General features: G+C 36.4%; 1 long non-coding RNA gene across 1 annotated transcript in view; it reads right to left on the bottom strand.

The window, feature by feature from the left end:
• The window catches only part of LOC108532789 (uncharacterized), an 11346-nt gene extending 1789 nt beyond the window's left edge, over positions 1-9557 (bottom strand). The window contains exons 1-2 of the long non-coding RNA XR_001886553.1: positions 9368-9557; positions 2083-2110 (exon numbers count right to left, since the gene is read on the bottom strand). This is a non-coding gene — a long non-coding RNA (uncharacterized LOC108532789). The remainder of the gene's footprint in view (positions 1-2082; positions 2111-9367) is intronic.
• Between the last annotated feature and the right edge of the window lie 503 nt (positions 9558-10060).

The raw sequence follows: 10060 nt of genomic DNA on the forward strand, positions 1-10060 counted from the left end.
AAAAAAAAAAAAAAAAAAAGAAATCAAACACCTTTTAATATACAATCAATAGACAAGTTGAATTTGAAATTAAAAACACAATACTATTTACATTAACATCCACCAAAAAGAAAATACTTAGATATAAATTTAACAAAATATGCACAAGAGCTGTATGAGGGGAAAACACAAAATTTTGATGAGACAAATGGAAAAACAACTAAATAAACAGGGATATATTTCATGTCAACATTTCAGTTCTTCTCAACTTGATTCAATGCAATCTCAAGCAAAATTCCATCAAATTATTTTGTGAATATATAACTGATTCTAAAGTTTATAGAGAGAGGCAGAAGACTCAAAATAGTAAACTCAGTTATTGATAGAGAACAGAGAAGACTGAAATTACACTACTTCAAGACTTACTCACAAAGGTACAGTAATCAAGCCAGTATGCTATTGGCAAAATAACAGACAAATAGATCAATGGAACAAATAGAGAGAGTCCAGAAATGAACCCACATAAATATGGCCAACTAATTTTTGACAAGGTACAAAGGTAGTACGTTGGAGTGAAGATAGTCTTTTCAACAAACAGTGCGGGAATAACTGGACATCAACATTCCAAAAAACGAATCTAGACATAGACTTTAAGGCCTTACATGCTTAACACAAAGGAAGTCAGATCGCTCACAGACCTAAATATAAAACTCAAAAATGTAACATTCCTAGAAGATAACATAGGGAAACCTAGATAACCTTGGGTATGGTGATAATGCTTTAGATAAAACACAAAGCACAATCCATGTAAGAATCATTGATAAACTGGATATCATTAATATCAATAACTCCCACTCTGTGAAAGACAATGTCAAGAAAAGAGAAGACAAGTCACAGACTAGAAGAAAATATTTGCAAAGGGCAGATCCAATATATAACTGTTATCCAAAATATACAAATGACTCTCAAAACTCACAAAACTCTTGAAACATTAAGGAAAAAACAACCACCTTGATTTAAAATAGCCCAAAGACCTTATCAGAAACCTCACCAAAGAAGATATTCAGATAGGAAATAAGCACTCATATGAAAATCCACATCATATTTCATCAAGTAAATGCAAATTTAAATAATAATGAAATACTACTACATACCTCTTATAATGCTCAACGTGCAGAATACCTGTGGGGAAAAGAAAGAGAGATCAGCCTGTTACTGTGTCTATATAGAAAGAAGTAGACATAAGAGACTCCATTTTGTTCTGTATTTGAGATGCTGTTAATCTGTGACCCTACCCCAACCTTGTCCTTGCAAGAGACATGTGCTGTGGTGACTTAAGGTTTAAAAGGATTTTGGGCTGTGCAGGATGTGCTTTGTTAAACAAGTGCCTAAAGGCTGCTTGCTGGTGAAAGGTCATCACCATTCTCTTAATCTCAAGTAAGAGAAAAGCATTTGTCTCCTGCCCGTCCCTGGGCAACGGAACATCTCGGTGTAAAACCGGATCATATGCTTTGTTTACTGAGCAAGGAGAAAATCGCCTTTAGGAATAAGGTGGGACTTGCTGGAGCAATGCTGCTAAAAGGTTTATGGAGATGTTTGCATATGCATCTCAAGGCACAGCATTTTCCTTTNTCGCTCACAGACCTAAATATAAAACTCAAAAATGTAACATTCCTAGAAGATAACATAGGGAAACCTAGATAACCTTGGGTATGGTGATAATGCTTTAGATAAAACACAAAGCACAATCCATGTAAGAATCATTGATAAACTGGATATCATTAATATCAATAACTCCCACTCTGTGAAAGACAATGTCAAGAAAAAGAGAAGACAAGTCACAGACTAGAAGAAAATATTTGCAAAGGGCAGATCCAATATATAACTGTTATCCAAAATATACAAATGACTCTCAAAACTCACAAAAACTCTTGAAACATTAAGGAAAAAACAACCACCTTGATTTAAAAATAGCCCAAAGACCTTATCAGAAACCTCACCAAAGAAGATATTCAGATAGGAAATAAGCACTCATATGAAAATCCACATCATATTTCATCAAGTAAATGCAAATTTAAATAATAATGAAATACTACTACATACCTCTTATAATGCTCAACGTGCAGAATACCTGTGGGGAAAAGAAAGAGAGATCAGCCTGTTACTGTGTCTATATAGAAAGAAGTAGACATAAGAGACTCCATTTTGTTCTGTATTTGAGATGCTGTTAATCTGTGACCCTACCCCCAACCTTGTCCTTGCAAGAGACATGTGCTGTGGTGACTTAAGGTTTAAAAGGATTTTGGGCTGTGCAGGATGTGCTTTGTTAAACAAGTGCCTAAAGGCTGCTTGCTGGTGAAAGGTCATCACCATTCTCTTAATCTCAAGTAAGAGAAAAGCATTTGTCTCCTGCCCGTCCCTGGGCAATGGAACATCTCTGTGTAAAACCCGATCATATGCTTTGTTTACTGAGCAAGGAGAAAATCGCCTTTAGGAATAAGGTGGGACTTGCTGGAGCAATGCTGCTAAAAGGTTTATGGAGATGTTTGCATATGCATCTCAAGGCACAGCATTTTCTTTAAACTTATTCATGTCACAGAGATCTTTATCTATATGTCTTACTGCTGATTTTCTCCCTAAAATGATCCTATTGTCCTGCCACTCCCTTATCTTTTGATGGTGAAGATAATTATCAATAAATACTGAGGGAACTCAGAGGCCGGTGCCGGCGTGGGTCCTCTGTAAGCTGAGTGCCGGTCCCCTGGGCCCCGCTTCTCTTTCTCTATACTTTGTCTCTGTGTCTTATTTCTTTTCTCAAGTCTCTAGTTCCACCTAACGAGAAACACTCACAGGTGTGGAGGGGCAGGCCACCCCTTTAATACCAACAACAGTGAGCGCTGGTGAAGATATGGAACAACAGGAACATTCATTCATTGTTGTTCAGAATGCAAAATGGAAGACAGTTTGGCAGTTACTTACAAAGGTAAATACACTCTTATGATACAATCTAGCAATTGTATTCCTTGGTATTTACCCAGAGGAGTTGAAAACTTATGCCCACACACATAACTGCACAGGGATGTTTATACCAACTTTATCCATAATTGCCAACATGTGTAAGCAACCAAGACGACCTTCAGTATGTTGTTAAATAAACAAACTTTGGTACATCCAGACAGTGAAATAGTTTTCAATGCTCAAATTAAATACTTATCAAGCCATAAAAAGACATGTAGGGAAACATGAATGCATATTACTAAGTGAAAAAAGCCAATCTGGAAAGACTACGTAAAGTATGATTCCAAAAATATCACAGTCTGTAAAAGGCAAAGATGTGGAGATAGTAAAAATACAAGTTATGTTCAACAGGGAGGAATAAACAGGCAGAGAACAAGAATTTTTAAGGCAAGGAAACTACTCTGATATTGTAATGGTAGATATATGTCATTGTACATTTGTCCATATCTATAGAATGTACTACATTAAGAGTGAACACTAAGATAAATTATGGACTCTGGTTGATAATGATGTGTCAATGTAGGTTCATCAATTGTTATAAATATATCATTCTCATGGAGTGTGTCCATAAAGGGAGAGTCTATGCATGTGTAGCGGCAGAGGGCATATGAGAAATCTCTGTACCTTCAGTTTAATTTTGCTCTAAACCTAAAACTATTTTTTTTTAATTTTAAAAAGCAAAAGACAAATTTGATTAAGTTTATGGATGGCCTGGATATCTGTAGAATGCTTTAGTAAAATGAGAATTCAGTAACATTATTATATTAACAGTAAAATATCTACAGAATTTACCATGCCTCATAATTTATTAAGGAGTTTAAATACATTAACTATACAAATTTCATTAAGTAAATGTAATTATCTGTAATTTACCAGTGATGTCACAACATAAGGCAAATTATATAACTTGTCTCAACATGGTATACAGAGCAAAAGAAAAAAATTATTCTATTTCTGTCTTCAAATCTATGTTCTTCATCACAATACAGTAATATTCCCATTATACATCTTCACCACAATGTGCCCTTCTGTTTCTTTATCTTAAACAATTTTTCCTGGAATTTTCGTATTAATATTTTTTCATTTCAAAATTGCTTTTTATTACAGTATTCAGCATATTTTCTCCTTATTCTGCTATATAGTTTTTCCTTTAGATAAATGTTTCATCTATGGTAGTTTTATTCTGTCTTATATGTTCTAAGTACTGACTTCATTAGACCCCTGCATTTTGTGTATAAGATATTGCTCAAACTGCATTTTAATGTAGAGTTTTCATGGAACTATTAATGTTAGTTATACACATGAATGGTATCAATATTAGAAAGATTAAAAATTGTGTATTACCATGTTTAACGCTCTTACTAATCTTACAGTTTTAAACAATTTTATCTAAGCACATTTCTTAAACTAATTTCACATCCATCACAAACAGATGTAAACATAAGCACACATATACCTTTTTTTCTACATGGTATATCTCATATTGGGCAATGTCACTGTGCACATTTTCTTAGGTCTGCTGTTTGTGTCACTGAGTTTTATGTCTTCAATATTGATTTTGTTCTGCTGATTATATTGTTTAGCTACTGTGATGATCCTTTCTTCTTAATGATTTTTTTCATTATCCAGCTCTTTTATATTCAGTTTTCCTATTACTTAGAATTTCAAATTTCACATTCCCTTTAAATTAAAGATGCAGTTGTGGTGCTAGAATAACGTGGGTTGTTTAAAATTTCTTCGTTAGATTAAATCTTCTTTCTAAGCATGTTTAAAATCTGTCTTTTGCAAGATTTTCTTTTTCTCCTCTTCCTCCCCTTTGTCCTTCACTACTATTCCCTCTCTACAAAGTTATTCCATTATTCCTATTTATTTTGGTATTATTTATTTTTGATCAGAAGCCACAAATATCTAGATAAACTATTTGCCTGAAAATCATATATATGGGCTATTTTTTATTGTCTCCTGTTTGAATTTATGCCTAAAAACTTTACTGTGGAATATCTGATGTGCAGTCATTATTCATTCAGTTACCTGTGAGGGGAGAGAAGAATATATGGACGCAGTTAATGCTAAAGTCCATATTTTCTAAAAACATCTAAATTTCATGAAAGTTGGTTGAGTATCTTCAATTCTTCTTATCCATAAAGTGACTGGTATATCTTGCTTCACTTTGCAATGTAATGACAATGAAAATTGAATTTAAATGCATTTTATCTTCTCTCCACTCCAAAGCTTCTTTTGGTCTGCTGCTACGATTTTTGCATGTAGGATGTTTACACTATTGCTTGCTCCACTCTTACCATCAGACCATATCTTTTCTATTTAGGGATTTAGTCAATGAGCAAAAGTGATGATGTACAATTGGGCAGTCTTTCCTTTTGTGCTATATTGATATGCCCTGATGAAATTTACTGAAAATAAATTTTATTCTGTCTCCTGCAAAACACACACATACACACAATTCTGGTCTCTCTATATTGGAAAAGATTTGTAGGATATTTTAATATTTATTTTACTTACTTCCCACAAACGTTTCCATGCCATTCATTAAGAGAGTTTTATATGATTTCTGCTGTCCTCTTTCTGTCTTTCTTTTCTTTTTTTTTTTTTTTTTTTTTTTTTTTTTTGAGGTGGAGTCTCGCTGAGTCGCCCAGGCTGGAGTACAGTGGTGCGATCTCGGCTCACTGCAAGCTCCGCCTCCCGGGTTCACGCCATTCTCCTGCCTCAGCCTCCCAAGTAGCAGGGACTACGGGCACCCGCCACCTCGCCCGGCTAGTGTTTTGCATTTTTAGTAGAGACGAGGTTTCACCGTGTTAGTCAGGATGGTCTCGATCTCTGCCCTCGTGATCCGCCCGTCTCGGCCTCCCAAAGTGCTGGGATAACAGGCCTGAGCCACTGCGCCCAGCTGTCCTCTTTCATTTGCTCCAAATTCTACTTAAATGTCAGAAAACTGTGCATTTGTGTAAGGAAGCTAGAGGCACTCTCTTTCAGTAGGGATGATTTTTTCACTTCTTCTTCTTTAGCTTAGTTCAATGTGAATGAAGAAAATTTTACAAAGAGGCATAAATGCTAATTCTTTTCATTTAATTTTATCTCCTAACTTTTAAATTCAACAGTATAATTTATAATTATTCTCTTAAAAATGTGTTCTTTACTGTTTCTGTCAGAAACATAAGCCTAGTAAGTTTTAGCAATTCATTCAGTTTGATGTTCTATGACACTGTGGTGTGAACATATTGGTATATCCAGTTTGTATCTATAAGAAATTAAACTGGTCAGAGCTGTGGTTATAGATTTAAGAATTAAATATAGAAGAAAAAGAACAAAATACACAAAAAGTAAGACCTTTTAAGTTATTCTGGATCTGGAGTCCTGGAAAGACTACAGGGGTTCGTTGTAAAGTTAAGAATTGGTACTGAGTTCAGTATTTGGAATAAATTTCATTTTGTCTTTACTTGTAGATTTGACCCTGGATTGACAGACAGAAAGACAGACAGACACACACACACACACCAATGAGCCACTGACGGTTTTTTAACAGAAGCAGCAAATAGAGATATTTATTCCATATTATCTACAATAGCGTTTTGTGGCATCACTGTCTAACTGAAATGGGAAAATTGGAGCAATTCTATTTCCAAAGTTTGCAGACTATCAAGGTAGACGTATTGTATATAGAAAAAAAAATGCAGTCCTAAAGAGGAAGTTATAACACAATGCTTGAATATACAGGGTTCTTCAGGTAATTACAAACTAATTACTCTCAGTTTTAATCAATGATCTTGTTTCTATTATTTTCAACTTAGAAACTCCAGTAGAACCACACTCTGATAAAGACACGAGAATTTTCACTGAAATTTTTGTGACTTGTCTGTTGGCCTTATATATTAAGGCTCATTGAAAATGTGTGGTTCATGCCTGTAATCCCAGCACTTTGGGAGGCTAAGCAAACCTTGAACCTAGGAGGTCAAGGCCAAGTTGGGCAACCTAGTGAGACCCCATATCTACAAAAATTAAAAATATTAGGCACGTGTAGTGGTGTGTGCCTTAGTCCCCGCTATTTGAGAGGCTGAGGCGGCTGGATTCTTTGAGTCTAGGAGCTGGAATTGAAGCCAGCTGTGATCCTGCCACTCTCCTCTAGCCTGGGCGACACGAGTCTGGGCAAAAAAAGTGAGAATCTGTCTCAAAAAAAATTAAAAATAAAGTATTAATAAAATAAAATGTGGCTATTTGCTATATCACATTTCCCCATATTGAATCAGGAAACTTCTCTCTTCAGAACTTGTCACTTTGTGTTTTTTTGTTAGGTTCAGTTGTGAGGTTTTCATATGTTGTTAGGATTTATTTTCAATGTTAAAGCAACACATTTAAGGGCTGTAACATATGTTTAAAATGTTCATGTTGTTATAATGGATATGGTATTGGGGCAAATCTAACTTTTCATGATGCTTTTTAAATTTTGAGTTTTCATATTTAACAATAGTCAGTTGTTACTGATTATGACAAGCTGTACCAGTTATAAAAAATTCATAATTGCACAAAAAGTTTCAATTATGGTTCATTAATTACCAGAATAAAATTTCATCAAGTTCTTGCTTGTATTTCTTCAAGCAAAGCAATATTTTTTGATCACTAAGTGAAAACTCAGTTTGTGTAGAATTACTGAAATATTTTCCTTTTAAGTTATTTCATTTTATTATTAAAATGCCTTTGGCACTAATTTTAAATGGCATCATTTTCTTTTCTATTTCATCAAAATGTACTCAATCTTTAATGTGGTAACTGCCACATAGTAAAACATAAGTAAATATTTGTTGAGCATATGAAAACAAATGATATAAAATAGAAATTTGTTGAAAATTTATATAATTTTTCTCTAAAATCAAAAGCAATGATTGGTAAGAAAAAATATTATACAAACTTAAAACAAAGTATTATAAAAAATTATACAAACTTAAAAATAAGCATTTAAATTAAGTAGACTAGTAAGGCCTGGAAAGTTCTCTAAGACTTCAAATACAATTTTATATATTTTAAAAATATACCTTACAATTCAAGTTAAATGTCAGATGTGATGTTTGTTCTCCACTGCTGCTATACAAATGCTACATATAATTTAGCATTATTGTAGCTTTTCTTGACACAACTTGATCATTTTAATAGGTATTTAAAAGATTAATTCACAGAAGAGTAAAAACTGGACATATTTTCCTGTTTATTTTCCCAAGACAAACGCAGAAGTGTAGCATTTAGTTTGCACTGTATGTTTTTCTCCCTTGTCACATGTACTATTTTGATTAATAAGAGATTAACTTTGTGTATATTTCTTCAATAGATTTCCTCTTTAGTTGGGACAATGTTTGAGCTGATGTTACTTTAAAGGTTAAAATATCTGAAATTACGCATAAAGGAGCGTTCCAGTGTAATTATAATAACCAACGTTATAATTTTCTCCTTTATCCAATCTACTGTCATGTTTTCTTTAAAATTTTAATTGGCTATGTACTATTTGTAATATAGGGTATTTGCTTTCACAGAATAAACAACAGTGTTCCACAAAGAGGAAAAATTGCAGTGAAGAATGTCTGCACCACACTTGTGTTATAGGATCTTCAGGGTATCAGTTTTCTTTCCCTGAAACCTCTGTTGCTGGTAGCACCTTTGCCCTTTGCCTGAGTTGTTGTCCTGTGTCCAGGAAGAATGAGGTTTCCTGACAAGAGACGGTTGAAGAAGATGAAGAGGAACTTTACTTAGTGTTAGAACAGTTCAGAAGGAGATCCACAGTGGGAAGCTCCCCTCTGGGCAGGCAGGTCGTCCTTGCAGTGTTCAGCTCTCAGCAGAGAGGAGGCCCTGGAGAGAGTAACTCCTCTCCACTCACTGGCAGTACCAAGGTCCACTGGTCTCAGCAGACAGGAGGCCCTGGAGACAGTAACTCCTCTCTAGTCGCTGGCAGTGCCGAGGTCTGCTGCTCTCAGCAGAGAGGAGGCCCCTAGAGAGAGTAACTCCTCCTTAGTCCCTGGCAGTGCCGGAGTCCACTGCTCTCAGCAGAGAGGAGGCCCTGGAGAGGGTAGCTCGTCTCCTCAGGCAGGTCTGCAGGTCGTTTGGCAGTCTCTGCAGGTCTCTGCAAGTCTCTGATGCTCTTAACAGAGAGAGTAGCTCCTCTCTACTGCTGGTCCACCTGACCTCTACTCAGCTCTGGGGGGGCCTGGGGCTTTTTATGGGCCTCAGAGGGGAGGAAGTGTGTGCTGACTGGCCCATGGGTGGCCATGGGCAGGCCTGGAAAAGGCACCCGTTCCCACTCCAGTCAGTGCAACTGACAACCCGAACCCCCAGCCTTCAGGTCCTTTCTGGTCTGAGGGAGGGACCTTACCAGAGACCCACCCCCTTCTGCCTGGGACTGTGCCTCCCACTGTTACAGGCTCCCAGGCTTGGCCCGACTTTGCTCCGAGATTCCAGTGGGCACCAACAGCAGGGAGCAACCAGGCAGAGAGGGCAGGCATTTCCTAGCCTGCAAGGGCAGGGACCGCCTTCTCAGGCCCCCAAGAGTGCAGGGATGCCTGAGTCTGCAGCGGCGGTTTGGGCGGTTGCAGCTCCACCCAGAAGGGCGGGGCTCTTTCCTGTTCTGTGGAGCGGGCAGCCCCAGCCATACCTTCCTGCTGCCCTGGGATGATAGCAGTCTGGCTGGGGCGGCTGCCAGCATTGCTTGTACTCGTCTTCAGGAGATAATTACCAGAAAACATAATATAAAAGCCAGTGCCCACTTTCTCATGGTTATGACAAAAGGTTTCACCACGTGGAGGCTAAAAAGCTCTGTTAAAATACGGACTGCAAATCTTGGTAGCAAAAAATCCCCACAAAAGTAACATTGCTACATGTGGGTTTTTATATCAGTTGAAGATTCTCTTATCTCTTTCATTGGAACATGAAAATGACTGTTTTGGATATATAAGACATTTTCAGTAAAGTAAAAAATGAACTAAAAGTATAACTTTTCCAAACCTATAATTTTATTGAATATATTTGATTTGTGGTGTGTAGATAGAAATAATTGTGTATTTTGTAA

The sequence above is a fragment of the Rhinopithecus bieti genome, unplaced genomic scaffold (genome assembly GCF_001698545.2).
Source record: "Rhinopithecus bieti isolate Rb0 unplaced genomic scaffold, ASM169854v2 scaffold_10379, whole genome shotgun sequence".
NCBI lineage: Eukaryota > Metazoa > Chordata > Mammalia > Primates > Cercopithecidae > Rhinopithecus > Rhinopithecus bieti.